The sequence below is a fragment of the Eubalaena glacialis genome, chromosome 1, assembly GCF_028564815.1.
Source record: "Eubalaena glacialis isolate mEubGla1 chromosome 1, mEubGla1.1.hap2.+ XY, whole genome shotgun sequence".
NCBI classification, from domain to species: Eukaryota; Metazoa; Chordata; class Mammalia; order Artiodactyla; family Balaenidae; genus Eubalaena; species Eubalaena glacialis.
In genome coordinates this window covers 92527002-92540779 of record NC_083716.1, presented here as the reverse complement: position 1 = coordinate 92540779, position 13778 = coordinate 92527002, and the positions used below count along the sequence as shown (strand labels likewise).

At 73.8% G+C, this 13778-nt stretch overlaps 8 non-coding genes and 4 pseudogenes across 8 annotated transcripts; all 12 read right to left on the bottom strand.

Moving 5' to 3' along the window:
- Window positions 1–378: 378 nt before the first annotated feature.
- On the bottom strand, window positions 379–497 carry LOC133079878 (5S ribosomal RNA). The gene has a single exon (XR_009698334.1). It is a non-coding gene; the product is annotated as a 5S ribosomal RNA (ribosomal RNA).
- A 912-nt stretch (window positions 498–1409) lies between these two features.
- Window positions 1410–1528, bottom strand: LOC133075823 (5S ribosomal RNA; annotated as a pseudogene).
- A 952-nt stretch (window positions 1529–2480) lies between these two features.
- Window positions 2481–2599, bottom strand: LOC133079874 (5S ribosomal RNA). The gene has a single exon (XR_009698332.1). It is a non-coding gene; the product is annotated as a 5S ribosomal RNA (ribosomal RNA).
- A 918-nt stretch (window positions 2600–3517) lies between these two features.
- LOC133079867 (5S ribosomal RNA) lies at window positions 3518–3636 on the bottom strand. The gene has a single exon (XR_009698331.1). It is a non-coding gene; the product is annotated as a 5S ribosomal RNA (ribosomal RNA).
- A 909-nt stretch (window positions 3637–4545) lies between these two features.
- Window positions 4546–4664, bottom strand: LOC133075819 (5S ribosomal RNA; annotated as a pseudogene).
- A 946-nt stretch (window positions 4665–5610) lies between these two features.
- LOC133079862 (5S ribosomal RNA) lies at window positions 5611–5729 on the bottom strand. Its single transcript, XR_009698330.1, has one exon. It is a non-coding gene; the product is annotated as a 5S ribosomal RNA (ribosomal RNA).
- Window positions 5730–6641: 912 nt separating this feature from the next.
- LOC133075817 (5S ribosomal RNA) lies at window positions 6642–6760 on the bottom strand (annotated as a pseudogene).
- Window positions 6761–7706: 946 nt separating this feature from the next.
- On the bottom strand, window positions 7707–7825 carry LOC133079856 (5S ribosomal RNA). The gene has a single exon (XR_009698329.1). It is a non-coding gene; the product is annotated as a 5S ribosomal RNA (ribosomal RNA).
- A 918-nt stretch (window positions 7826–8743) lies between these two features.
- LOC133079852 (5S ribosomal RNA) lies at window positions 8744–8862 on the bottom strand. The gene has a single exon (XR_009698328.1). It is a non-coding gene; the product is annotated as a 5S ribosomal RNA (ribosomal RNA).
- Window positions 8863–9771: 909 nt separating this feature from the next.
- LOC133075812 (5S ribosomal RNA) lies at window positions 9772–9890 on the bottom strand (annotated as a pseudogene).
- Window positions 9891–10837: 947 nt separating this feature from the next.
- LOC133079848 (5S ribosomal RNA) lies at window positions 10838–10956 on the bottom strand. Its single transcript, XR_009698327.1, has one exon. It is a non-coding gene; the product is annotated as a 5S ribosomal RNA (ribosomal RNA).
- Window positions 10957–11874: 918 nt separating this feature from the next.
- Window positions 11875–11993, bottom strand: LOC133079843 (5S ribosomal RNA). Its single transcript, XR_009698326.1, has one exon. It is a non-coding gene; the product is annotated as a 5S ribosomal RNA (ribosomal RNA).
- Window positions 11994–13778: the final 1785 nt, after the last annotated feature.

Genomic DNA, 13778 nt, shown 5'->3' with positions numbered 1-13778 from the left:
CTGTGGAGAGACACACGGGCAGACAGGGGGCTGCGGCGCGGCTGGGCTCCGGTGGGGGCGGCCAAGTGCAGGTCGAGGGCTTCGTGGGCCGCACGGACGGCACCCCGGCCTGCGGCGGAGTCTGGGTCCGGGCCAGCCACCACGGGAGCGGCTGGGGTGGCGGCTGCCTTCCAGGGCCGCCTTCTGGCCGCCTGGCCGGCCAGGCCGGCGCGGAGCGCCCCCTCTGGCGCGCTGTGGTGGGAGGGGCCGGAGGAGGTGGGGCCTGCAGCGCTGCCCGGCGGGGGCGGGGGCGGGGGCGGAGGCAGCGGCCTCGGCCTTGGCCTCGGCCTCGGCCTAGGCCGCGGGCGACTAAAGGAGAAGGCGGAGCGGGAGGCAAAAAGCCTACAGCACCCGGTATTCCCAGGCGGTCTCCCATCCAAGTACTAACCAGGCCCGACCCTGCTTAGCTTCCGAGATCAGACGAGATCGGGCGCGTTCAGGGTGGTATGGCCGTAGACGTTAAAAGGGGCCCGCGGAGTGCCTCTTGAGGCCCAGCTTCGCTGGCGCTTGCGCCTCCCCGCCAGCCCGGCGGCCAGCCCGCCCCGGCAGGGCCCCGCCGCCCGCCCAGGCAGGGCAACGGCGGCCTCGGGTACCAGGGCGGTGGCGGAGGGTTCGGCGACCTCCCAGCCCAGGGCGGGCGGGACCCACCAAACCGTTCGGCGCTTGGCGCCCCGCCCCAGATCCCGCACGTCGCTCACAGGGACGTGGCCCCGGAGGCTTCAGGGCCCGGGGCCCGCGGTCCCTTGGGCCTCCCCTCTGCCCGCCCACGCGGCGCTAGGCGCAGCCCAGCCGCAGCCCGGGCCGGCCCTCCTGCCCGACGGCAGTCGGCCCTTAACCCACTGGGAGCCACCATTGAGTCGGCACGGCCCCTTAGCCCCAGCAAGGCCACCCTTGCCCCCACGCCACCCGCCGAGCACAGGACCCGGCGCCTTGTGGCCGGCCGGCCCGGAGCACCGGCCCCGGCCCCCGCCCCCGCTCCCGCCCCCGGCCGTGGCGAAACGGCGGAGGGGGGGGCTTTTTCCGGAGGGAGCTGTGGAGAGACACACGGGCAGACAGGGGGCTGCGGCGCGGCTGGGCTCCGGTGGGGGCGGCCAAGTGCAGGTCGAGGGCCTCGCGGGCCGCACGGACGGCACCCCGGCCTGCGGCGGAGTCTGGGTCCGGGCCAGCCACCACGGGAGCGGCTGGGGTGGCGGCTGCCTTCCAGGGCCGCATTCTGGCCGCATGTCCAGCCAGCTCGGCGGGGAGCGATCCCTCCGGCGCGCTGTGTTGGGAGGGACGTGAGGAGGTGAGGCCTGCAGCGGTGCTCAGCGGGGGCGGAGGCGGCCTCGGCCGCGGGCCACTAAATGTCAAGGCGGAGCGGGAGGCAAAAAAGCCTACAGCACTCGGTATTCCCATGTGGTCTCCCATCCAGGTACGAAACAGGCCAGACCCTGATTAGCTTCCGAGATCAGACGAGGTGTGGTGCGTTCAGGGAGGTGTGGCCGTAGAATGCAGCGGGGGCCACGGTGTGCCTCTTGAGGCTTAGCTTCGCTGGTGCTGGCGACTTACCGCCAGCCCGGCAGCCAACCCTCTCCGGCGCGGCCCTGCCGTCCGCCCAGGCAAGCGACAGGAGGCCTCGAGGGCCCGGGGGTGGTGGAGTTGTGGGCGACTTCGCAGCTCAGGTCAGGCGGGACCCTCCAGGCCTGTAGGCGCTTGGCCCTCCGCCCCAGAGCCGCTCAACGCTCACAGGACTTGGCCCCGGAGGCTTAAGGGCCTGTGGCCCTCGGTCCCTTGTGCATTCCCCACCCTGTCAATCCACACAGTGCTAGGCGCAGCCCAGCCACGGCCTGGCCGGCCCGCCTGCCCAACGGCAGTTGGCCCGAAGCCACTGGGAGCCACCATTGAGCCGGCACGGCCCCTTAGACACAGCAACGCCACCCTTGCCCCCACGCCAACTGCCGAGCAAAGTTCCCGGCGCCTGGTGTCTAGCCAGCCCAGCGAACCGGTCCCAGCCCACGACCCCGCTCCCACTCTCGGCCGTGGCGAAGTGGCAAAGGGTGGGCTTTTTCCGGAGGGAGCTGTGGAGAGACACACGGGCAGACAGGGGGCTGCGGCGCGGCTGGGCTCCGGTGGGGGCGGCCAAGTGCAGGTCGAGGGCTTCGTGGGCCGCACGGACGGCACCCCGGCCTGCGGCGGAGTCTGGGTCCGGGCCAGCCACCACGGGAGCGGCTGGGGTGGCGGCTGCCTTCCAGGGCCGCCTTCTGGCCGCCTGGCCGGCCAGGCCGGCGCGGAGCGCCCCCTCTGGCGCGCTGTGGTGGGAGGGGCCGGAGGAGGTGGGGCCTGCAGCGCTGCCCGGCGGGGGCGGGGGCGGGGGCGGGGGCGGAGGCAGCGGCCTCGGCCTTGGCCTCGGCCTCGGCCTAGGCCGCGGGCGACTAAAGGAGAAGGCGGAGCGGGAGGCAAAAAGCCTACAGCACCCGGTATTCCCAGGCGGTCTCCCATCCAAGTACTAACCAGGCCCGACCCTGCTTAGCTTCCGAGATCAGACGAGATCGGGCGCGTTCAGGGTGGTATGGCCGTAGACGTTAAAAGGGGCCCGCGGAGTGCCTCTTGAGGCCCAGCTTCGCTGGCGCTTGCGCCTCCCCGCCAGCCCGGCGGCCAGCCCGCCCCGGCAGGGCCCCGCCGCCCGCCCAGGCAGGGCAACGGCGGCCTCGGGTACCAGGGGGGTGGCGGAGGGTTCGGCGACCTCCCAGCCCAGGGCGGGCGGGACCCACCAAACCGTTCGGCGCTTGGCGCCCCGCCCCAGATCCCGCACGTCGCTCACAGGGACGTGGCCCCGGAGGCTTCAGGGCCCGGGGCCCGCGGTCCCTTGGGCCTCCCCTCTGCCCGCCCACGCGGCGCTAGGCGCAGCCCAGCCGCAGCCCGGGCCGGCCCTCCTGCCCGACGGCAGTCGGCCCTTAACCCACTGGGAGCCACCATTGAGTCGGCACGGCCCCTTAGCCCCAGCAAGGCCACCCTTGCCCCCACGCCACCCGCCGAGCACAGGACCCGGCGCCTTGTGGCCGGCCGGCCCGGAGCACCGGCCCCGGCCCCCGCCCCCGCTCCCGCCCCCGGCCGTGGCGAAACGGCGGAGGGGGGGCTTTTTCCGGAGGGAGCTGTGGAGAGACACACCGGCAGATAGGTGGCTGCGCCGGGGCTGGGCGCTGGTGGGGGCGGCCAGGTGCAGGTCAAGGGGCTCGCGGGCCGCACGGCCGGCACCCGGGCCTGAGGCGGAGTCTGGGTTCAGGCCAGCCACCCCGGGAGCGGCTGGGATGCGGCTGCCTTCCAGGGCCGCCTTCTGGCCGCCTGGCCGGCCAGGCAGGCGGAGAGCGCCCCCTCTGGCGCGCTGTGGTGGGAGGGGCCGGAGGAGGTGGGGCCTGCAGCGGTGCCCGGCGGGGGCGGGGGCGGGGGCGGGGGCGGAGGCGGCGGGCGACTAAAGGAGAAGGCGGAGCGGGAGGCAAAAAGCCTACAGCACCCGGTATTCCCAGGCGGTCTCCCATCCAAGTACTAACCAGGCCCGACCCTGCTTAGCTTCCGAGATCAGACGAGATCGGGCGCGTTCAGGGTGGTATGGCCGTAGACGCAGGAGGGGCCCGCGCGGTGCCTCTTGAGGCCCAGCTTCGCTGGCGCCTGCGCCTTACCGCCATGCCGGCGGACAGCCCTCTCCCGCAGGGCCCTGCCGCCCGCCCAGGCAGGCGACAGGAGGCCTCGGGGACCCGGGGGTGGCGGAGTGGTGGGCCACCTCGCAGCCCAGGGCGGGCGGGACGCTTCAGGCCCGTCGGCGCTTGGCGCCCCGCCGCAGATCCCGCTCGACGCTCACAGGGATGCGGCCCCGGAGGCTTCAGGGCCCGGCGGCCGCGGTCCGTTGGGCATCCCCCCCTGCCCGCCCACGTGGAGTTAGGCGCAGCCCGGCCACGGCCGGGCCGGCCCTCCGGCCGGGCAGCAGCTGGCCCGAAGCCACTGGGAGCCACCATGGAGTGGGCACGGCCCCTTAGCCCCAGCAAGGCCCCCCCTTGCCCCCACGCCGCCCGCCGAGCACAGGACCCCGGCCCTGGTGGCCGGCAGGCCCGGAGAAGCGGCCCCGGCCCCCGCCCCCGCTCCCGCCCCCGGCCGTGGCGAAACGGCGGAGGGGGGGCTTTTTCCGGAGGGAGCTGTGGAGAGACACACGGGCAGACAGGGGGCTGCGGCGCGGCTGGGCTCCGGTGGGGGCGGCCAAGTGCAGGTCGAGGGCCTCGCGGGCCGCACGGACGGCACCCCGGCCTGCGGCGGAGTCTGGGTCCGGGCCAGCCACCACGGGAGCGGCTGGGGTGGCGGCTGCCTTCCAGGGCCGCATTCTGGCCGCATGTCCAGCCAGCTCGGCGGGGAGCGATCCCTCCGGCGCGCTGTGTTGGGAGGGACGTGAGGAGGTGAGGCCTGCAGCGGTGCTCAGCGGGGGCGGAGGCGGCCTCGGCCGCGGGCCACTAAATGTCAAGGCGGAGCGGGAGGCAAAAAAGCCTACAGCACTCGGTATTCCCATGTGGTCTCCCATCCAGGTACGAAACAGGCCAGACCCTGATTAGCTTCCGAGATCAGACGAGGTGTGGTGCGTTCAGGGAGGTGTGGCCGTAGAATGCAGCGGGGGCCACGGTGTGCCTCTTGAGGCTTAGCTTCGCTGGTGCTGGCGACTTACCGCCAGCCCGGCAGCCAACCCTCTCCGGCGCGGCCCTGCCGTCCGCCCAGGCAAGCGACAGGAGGCCTCGAGGGCCCGGGGGTGGTGGAGTTGTGGGCGACTTCGCAGCTCAGGTCAGGCGGGACCCTCCAGGCCTGTAGGCGCTTGGCCCTCCGCCCCAGAGCCGCTCAACGCTCACAGGACTTGGCCCCGGAGGCTTAAGGGCCTGTGGCCCTCGGTCCCTTGTGCATTCCCCACCCTGTCAATCCACACAGTGCTAGGCGCAGCCCAGCCACGGCCTGGCCGGCCCGCCTGCCCAACGGCAGTTGGCCCGAAGCCACTGGGAGCCACCATTGAGCCGGCACGGCCCCTTAGACACAGCAACGCCACCCTTGCCCCCACGCCAACTGCCGAGCAAAGTTCCCGGCGCCTGGTGTCTAGCCAGCCCAGCGAACCGGTCCCAGCCCACGACCCCGCTCCCACTCTCGGCCGTGGTGAAGTGGCAAAGGGTGGGCTTTTTCCGGAGGGAGCTGTGGAGAGACACACGGGCAGACAGGGGGCTGCGGCGCGGCTGGGCTCCGGTGGGGGCGGCCAAGTGCAGGTCGAGGGCTTCGTGGGCCGCACGGACGGCACCCCGGCCTGCGGCGGAGTCTGGGTCCGGGCCAGCCACCACGGGAGCGGCTGGGGTGGCGGCTGCCTTCCAGGGCCGCCTTCTGGCCGCCTGGCCGGCCAGGCCGGCGCGGAGCGCCCCCTCTGGCGCGCTGTGGTGGGAGGGGCCGGAGGAGGTGGGGCCTGCAGCGCTGCCCGGCGGGGGCGGGGGCGGGGGCGGAGGCAGCGGCCTCGGCCTTGGCCTCGGCCTCGGCCTAGGCCGCGGGCGACTAAAGGAGAAGGCGGAGCGGGAGGCAAAAAGCCTACAGCACCCGGTATTCCCAGGCGGTCTCCCATCCAAGTACTAACCAGGCCCGACCCTGCTTAGCTTCCGAGATCAGACGAGATCGGGCGCGTTCAGGGTGGTATGGCCGTAGACGTTAAAAGGGGCCCGCGGAGTGCCTCTTGAGGCCCAGCTTCGCTGGCGCTTGCGCCTCCCCGCCAGCCCGGCGGCCAGCCCGCCCCGGCAGGGCCCCGCCGCCCGCCCAGGCAGGGCAACGGCGGCCTCGGGTACCAGGGGGGTGGCGGAGGGTTCGGCGACCTCCCAGCCCAGGGCGGGCGGGACCCACCAAACCGTTCGGCGCTTGGCGCCCCGCCCCAGATCCCGCACGTCGCTCACAGGGACGTGGCCCCGGAGGCTTCAGGGCCCGGGGCCCGCGGTCCCTTGGGCCTCCCCTCTGCCCGCCCACGCGGCGCTAGGCGCAGCCCAGCCGCAGCCCGGGCCGGCCCTCCTGCCCGACGGCAGTCGGCCCTTAACCCACTGGGAGCCACCATTGAGTCGGCACGGCCCCTTAGCCCCAGCAAGGCCACCCTTGCCCCCACGCCACCCGCCGAGCACAGGACCCGGCGCCTTGTGGCCGGCCGGCCCGGAGCACCAGCCCCGGCCCCCGCCCCCGATCCCGCCCCCGGCCGTGGCGAAACGGCGGAGGGGGGGGCTTTTTCCGGAGGGAGCTGTGGAGAGACACACGGGCAGACAGGGGGCTGCGGCGCGGCTGGGCTCCGGTGGGGGCGGCCAAGTGCAGGTCGAGGGCCTCGCGGGCCGCACGGACGGCACCCCGGCCTGCGGCGGAGTCTGGGTCCGGGCCAGCCACCACGGGAGCGGCTGGGGTGGCGGCTGCCTTCCAGGGCCGCATTCTGGCCGCATGTCCAGCCAGCTCGGCGGGGAGCGATCCCTCCGGCGCGCTGTGTTGGGAGGGACGTGAGGAGGTGAGGCCTGCAGCGGTGCTCAGCGGGGGCGGAGGCGGCCTCGGCCGCGGGCCACTAAATGTCAAGGCGGAGCGGGAGGCAAAAAAGCCTACAGCACTCGGTATTCCCATGTGGTCTCCCATCCAGGTACGAAACAGGCCAGACCCTGATTAGCTTCCGAGATCAGACGAGGTGTGGTGCGTTCAGGGAGGTGTGGCCGTAGAATGCAGCGGGGGCCACGGTGTGCCTCTTGAGGCTTAGCTTCGCTGGTGCTGGCGACTTACCGCCAGCCCGGCAGCCAACCCTCTCCGGCGCGGCCCTGCCGTCCGCCCAGGCAAGCGACAGGAGGCCTCGAGGGCCCGGGGGTGGTGGAGTTGTGGGCGACTTCGCAGCTCAGGTCAGGCGGGACCCTCCAGGCCTGTAGGCGCTTGGCCCTCCGCCCCAGAGCCGCTCAACGCTCACAGGACTTGGCCCCGGAGGCTTAAGGGCCTGTGGCCCTCGGTCCCTTGTGCATTCCCCACCCTGTCAATCCACACAGTGCTAGGCGCAGCCCAGCCACGGCCTGGCCGGCCCGCCTGCCCAACGGCAGTTGGCCCGAAGCCACTGGGAGCCACCATTGAGCCGGCACGGCCCCTTAGACACAGCAACGCCACCCTTGCCCCCACGCCAACTGCCGAGCAAAGTTCCCGGCGCCTGGTGTCTAGCCAGCCCAGCGAACCGGTCCCAGCCCACGACCCCGCTCCCACTCTCGGCCGTGGCGAAGTGGCAAAGGGTGGGCTTTTTCCGGAGGGAGCTGTGGAGAGACACACGGGCAGACAGGGGGCTGCGGCGCGGCTGGGCTCCGGTGGGGGCGGCCAAGTGCAGGTCGAGGGCTTCGTGGGCCGCACGGACGGCACCCCGGCCTGCGGCGGAGTCTGGGTCCGGGCCAGCCACCACGGGAGCGGCTGGGGTGGCGGCTGCCTTCCAGGGCCGCCTTCTGGCCGCCTGGCCGGCCAGGCCGGCGCGGAGCGCCCCCTCTGGCGCGCTGTGGTGGGAGGGGCCGGAGGAGGTGGGGCCTGCAGCGCTGCCCGGCGGGGGCGGGGGCGGGGGCGGAGGCAGCGGCCTCGGCCTTGGCCTCGGCCTCGGCCTAGGCCGCGGGCGACTAAAGGAGAAGGCGGAGCGGGAGGCAAAAAGCCTACAGCACCCGGTATTCCCAGGCGGTCTCCCATCCAAGTACTAACCAGGCCCGACCCTGCTTAGCTTCCGAGATCAGACGAGATCGGGCGCGTTCAGGGTGGTATGGCCGTAGACGTTAAAAGGGGCCCGCGGAGTGCCTCTTGAGGCCCAGCTTCGCTGGTGCTTGCGCCTCCCCGCCAGCCCGGCGGCCAGCCCGCCCCGGCAGGGCCCCGCCGCCCGCCCAGGCAGGGCAACGGCGGCCTCGGGTACCAGGGGGGTGGCGGAGGGTTCGGCGACCTCCCAGCCCAGGGCGGGCGGGACCCACCAAACCGTTCGGCGCTTGGCGCCCCGCCCCAGATCCCGCACGTCGCTCACAGGGACGTGGCCCCGGAGGCTTCAGGGCCCGGGGCCCGCGGTCCCTTGGGCCTCCCCTCTGCCCGCCCACGCGGCGCTAGGCGCAGCCCAGCCGCAGCCCGGGCCGGCCCTCCTGCCCGACGGCAGTCGGCCCTTAACCCACTGGGAGCCACCATTGAGTCGGCACGGCCCCTTAGCCCCAGCAAGGCCACCCTTGCCCCCACGCCACCCGCCGAGCACAGGACCCGGCGCCTTGTGGCCGGCCGGCCCGGAGCACCGGCCCCGGCCCCCGCCCCCGCTCCCGCCCCCGGCCGTGGCGAAACGGCGGAGGGGGGGCTTTTTCCGGAGGGAGCTGTGGAGAGACACACCGGCAGATAGGTGGCTGCGCCGGGGCTGGGCGCTGGTGGGGGCGGCCAGGTGCAGGTCAAGGGGCTCGCGGGCCGCACGGCCGGCACCCGGGCCTGAGGCGGAGTCTGGGTTCAGGCCAGCCACCCCGGGAGCGGCTGGGATGCGGCTGCCTTCCAGGGCCGCCTTCTGGCCGCCTGGCCGGCCAGGCAGGCGGAGAGCGCCCCCTCTGGCGCGCTGTGGTGGGAGGGGCCGGAGGAGGTGGGGCCTGCAGCGGTGCCCGGCGGGGGCGGGGGCGGGGGCGGGGGCGGAGGCGGCGGGCGACTAAAGGAGAAGGCGGAGCGGGAGGCAAAAAGCCTACAGCACCCGGTATTCCCAGGCGGTCTCCCATCCAAGTACTAACCAGGCCCGACCCTGCTTAGCTTCCGAGATCAGACGAGATCGGGCGCGTTCAGGGTGGTATGGCCGTAGACGCAGGAGGGGCCCGCGCGGTGCCTCTTGAGGCCCAGCTTCGCTGGCGCCTGCGCCTTACCGCCATGCCGGCGGCCAGCCCTCTCCGGCAGGGCCCTGCCGCCCGCCCAGGCAGGCGACAGGAGGCCTCGGGGACCCGGGGGTGGCGGAGTGGTGGGCCACCTCGCAGCCCAGGGCGGGCGGGACGCTCCAGGCCCGTCGGCGCTTGGCGCCCCGCCGCAGATCCCGCTCGACGCTCACAGGGACGCGGCCCCGGAGGCTTCAGGGCCCGGCGGCCGCGGTCCCTTGGGCATCCCCCCCTGCCCGCCCACGCGGAGTTAGGCGCAGCCCGGCCACGGCCGGGCCGGCCCTCCGGCCGGGCAGCAGCTGGCCCGAAGCCACTGGGAGCCACCATGGAGTGGGCACGGCCCCTTAGCCCCAGCAAGGCCCCCCCTTGCCCCCACGCCGCCCGCCGAGCACAGGACCCCGGCCCTGGTGGCCGGCAGGCCCGGAGAAGCGGCCCCGGCCCCCGCCCCCGCTCCCGCCCCCGGCCGTGGCGAAACGGCGGAGGGGGGGCTTTTTCCGGAGGGAGCTGTGGAGAGACACACGGGCAGACAGGGGGCTGCGGCGCGGCTGGGCTCCGGTGGGGGCGGCCAAGTGCAGGTCGAGGGCCTCGCGGGCCGCACGGACGGCACCCCGGCCTGCGGCGGAGTCTGGGTCCGGGCCAGCCACCACGGGAGCGGCTGGGGTGGCGGCTGCCTTCCAGGGCCGCATTCTGGCCGCATGTCCAGCCAGCTCGGCGGGGAGCGATCCCTCCGGCGCGCTGTGTTGGGAGGGACGTGAGGAGGTGAGGCCTGCAGCGGTGCTCAGCGGGGGCGGAGGCGGCCTCGGCCGCGGGCCACTAAATGTCAAGGCGGAGCGGGAGGCAAAAAAGCCTACAGCACTCGGTATTCCCATGTGGTCTCCCATCCAGGTACGAAACAGGCCAGACCCTGATTAGCTTCCGAGATCAGACGAGGTGTGGTGCGTTCAGGGAGGTGTGGCCGTAGAATGCAGCGGGGGCCACGGTGTGCCTCTTGAGGCTTAGCTTCGCTGGTGCTGGCGACTTACCGCCAGCCCGGCAGCCAACCCTCTCCGGCGCGGCCCTGCCGTCCGCCCAGGCAAGCGACAGGAGGCCTCGAGGGCCCGGGGGGTGGTGGAGTTGTGGGCGACTTCGCAGCTCAGGTCAGGCGGGACCCTCCAGGCCTGTAGGCGCTTGGCCCTCCGCCCCAGAGCCGCTCAACGCTCACAGGACTTGGCCCCGGAGGCTTAAGGGCCTGTGGCCCTCGGTCCCTTGTGCATTCCCCACCCTGTCAATCCACACAGTGCTAGGCGCAGCCCAGCCACGGCCTGGCCGGCCCGCCTGCCCAACGGCAGTTGGCCCGAAGCCACTGGGAGCCACCATTGAGCCGGCACGGCCCCTTAGACACAGCAACGCCACCCTTGCCCCCACGCCAACTGCCGAGCAAAGTTCCCGGCGCCTGGTGTCTAGCCAGCCCAGCGAACCGGTCCCAGCCCACGACCCCGCTCCCACTCTCGGCCGTGGCGAAGTGGCAAAGGGTGGGCTTTTTCCGGAGGGAGCTGTGGAGAGACACACGGGCAGACAGGGGGCTGCGGCGCGGCTGGGCTCCGGTGGGGGCGGCCAAGTGCAGGTCGAGGGCTTCGTGGGCCGCACGGACGGCACCCCGGCCTGCGGCGGAGTCTGGGTCCGGGCCAGCCACCACGGGAGCGGCTGGGGTGGCGGCTGCCTTCCAGGGCCGCCTTCTGGCCGCCTGGCCGGCCAGGCCGGCGCGGAGCGCCCCCTCTGGCGCGCTGTGGTGGGAGGGGCCGGAGGAGGTGGGGCCTGCAGCGCTGCCCGGCGGGGGCGGGGGCGGGGGCGGAGGCAGCGGCCTCGGCCTTGGCCTCGGCCTCGGCCTAGGCCGCGGGCGACTAAAGGAGAAGGCGGAGCGGGAGGCAAAAAGCCTACAGCACCCGGTATTCCCAGGCGGTCTCCCATCCAAGTACTAACCAGGCCCGACCCTGCTTAGCTTCCGAGATCAGACGAGATCGGGCGCGTTCAGGGTGGTATGGCCGTAGACGTTAAAAGGGGCCCGCGGAGTGCCTCTTGAGGCCCAGCTTCGCTGGCGCTTGCGCCTCCCCGCCAGCCCGGCGGCCAGCCCGCCCCGGCAGGGCCCCGCCGCCCGCCCAGGCAGGGCAACGGCGGCCTCGGGTACCAGGGGGGTGGCGGAGGGTTCGGCGACCTCCCAGCCCAGGGCGGGCGGGACCCACCAAACCGTTCGGCGCTTGGCGCCCCGCCCCAGATCCCGCACGTCGCTCACAGGGACGTGGCCCCGGAGGCTTCAGGGCCCGGGGCCCGCGGTCCCTTGGGCCTCCCCTCTGCCCGCCCACGCGGCGCTAGGCGCAGCCCAGCCGCAGCCCGGGCCGGCCCTCCTGCCCGACGGCAGTCGGCCCTTAACCCACTGGGAGCCACCATTGAGTCGGCACGGCCCCTTAGCCCCAGCAAGGCCACCCTTGCCCCCACGCCACCCGCCGAGCACAGGACCCAGCGCCTTGTGGCCGGCCGGCCCGGAGCACCGGCCCCGGCCCCCGCCCCCGCTCCCGCCCCCGGCCGTGGCGAAACGGCGGAGGGGGGGCTTTTTCCGGAGGGAGCTGTGGAGAGACACACCGGCAGATAGGTGGCTGCGCCGGGGCTGGGCGCTGGTGGGGGCGGCCAGGTGCAGGTCAAGGGGCTCGCGGGCCGCACGGCCGGCACCCGGGCCTGAGGCGGAGTCTGGGTTCAGGCCAGCCACCCCGGGAGCGGCTGGGATGCGGCTGCCTTCCAGGGCCGCCTTCTGGCCGCCTGGCCGGCCAGGCAGGCGGAGAGCGCCCCCTCTGGCGCGCTGTGGTGGGAGGGGCCGGAGGAGGTGGGGCCTGCAGCGGTGCCCGGCGGGGGCGGGGGCGGGGGCGGGGGCGGAGGCGGCGGGCGACTAAAGGAGAAGGCGGAGCGGGAGGCAAAAAGCCTACAGCACCCGGTATTCCCAGGCGGTCTCCCATCCAAGTACTAACCAGGCCCGACCCTGCTTAGCTTCCGAGATCAGACGAGATCGGGCGCGTTCAGGGTGGTATGGCCGTAGACGCAGGAGGGGCCCGCGCGGTGCCTCTTGAGGCCCAGCTTCGCTGGCGCCTGCGCCTTACCGCCATGCCGGCGGACAGCCCTCTCCCGCAGGGCCCTGCCGCCCGCCCAGGCAGGCGACAAGAGGCCTCGGGGACCCGGGGGTGGCGGAGTGGTGGGCCACCTCGCAGCCCAGGGCGGGCGGGACGCTCCAGGCCCGTCGGCACTTGGCGCCCCGCCGCAGATCCCGCTCGACGCTCACAGGGACGCGGCCCCGGAGGCTTCAGGGCCCGGCGGCCGCGGTCCCTTGGGCATCCCCCCCTGCCCGCCCACGCGGAGTTAGGCGCAGCCCGGCCACGGCCGGGCCGGCCCTCCGGCCGGGCAGCAGCTGGCCCGAAGCCACTGGGAGCCACCATGGAGTGGGCACGGCCCCTTAGCCCCAGCAAGGCCCCCCCTTGCCCCCACGCCGCCCGCCGAGCACAGGACCCCGGCCCTGGTGGCCGGCAGGCCCGGAGAAGCGGCCCCGGCCCCCGCCCCCGCTCCCGCCCCCGGCCGTGGCGAAACGGCGGAGGGGGGGCTTTTTCCGGAGGGAGCTGTGGAGAGACACACGGGCAGACAGGGGGCTGCGGCGCGGCTGGGCTCCGGTGGGGGCGGCCAAGTGCAGGTCGAGGGCCTCGCGGGCCGCACGGACGGCACCCCGGCCTGCGGCGGAGTCTGGGTCCGGGCCAGCCACCACGGGAGCGGCTGGGGTGGCGGCTGCCTTCCAGGGCCGCATTCTGGCCGCATGTCCAGCCAGCTCGGCGGGGAGCGATCCCTCCGGCGCGCTGTGTTGGGAGGGACGTGAGGAGGTGAGGCCTGCAGCGGTGCTCAGCGGGGGCGGAGGCGGCCTCGGCCGCGGGCCACTAAATGTCAAGGCGGAGCGGGAGGCAAAAAAGCCTACAGCACTCGGTATTCCCATGTGGTCTCCCATCCAGGTACGAAACAGGCCAGACCCTGATAAGCTTCCGAGATCAGACGAGGTGTGGTGCGTTCAGGGAGGTGTGGCCGTAGAATGCAGCGGGGGCCACGGTGTGCCTCTTGAGGCTTAGCTTCGCTGGTGCTGGCGACTTACCGCCAGCCCGGCAGCCAACCCTCTCCGGCGCGGCCCTGCCGTCCGCCCAGGCAAGCGACAGGAGGCCTCGAGGGCCCGGGGGTGGTGGAGTTGTGGGCGACTTCGCAGCTCAGGTCAGGCGGGACCCTCCAGGCCTGTAGGCGCTTGGCCCTCCGCCCCAGAGCCGCTCAACGCTCACAGGACTTGGCCCCGGAGGCTTAAGGGCCTGTGGCCCTCGGTCCCTTGTGCATTCCCCACCCTGTCAATCCACACAGTGCTAGGCGCAGCCCAGCCACGGCCTGGCCGGCCCGCCTGCCCAACGGCAGTTGGCCCGAAGCCACTGGGAGCCACCATTGAGCCGGCACGGCCCCTTAGACACAGCAACGCCACCCTTGCCCCCACGCCAACTGCCGAGCAAAGTTCCCGGCGCCTGGTGTCTAGCCAGCCCAGCGAACCGGTCCCAGCCCACGACCCCGCTCCCACTCTCGGCCGTGGCGAAGTGGCAAAGGGTGGGCTTTTTCCGGAGGGAGCTGTGGAGAGACACACGGGCAGACAGGGGGCTGCGGCGCGGCTGGGCTCCGGTGGGGGCGGCCAAGTGCAGGTCGAGGGCTTCGTGGGCCGCACGGACGGCACCCCGGCCTGCGGCGGAGTCTGGGTCCGGGCCAGCCACCACGGGAGCGGCTGGGGTGGCGGCTGCCTTCCAGGGCCGCCTTCTGGCC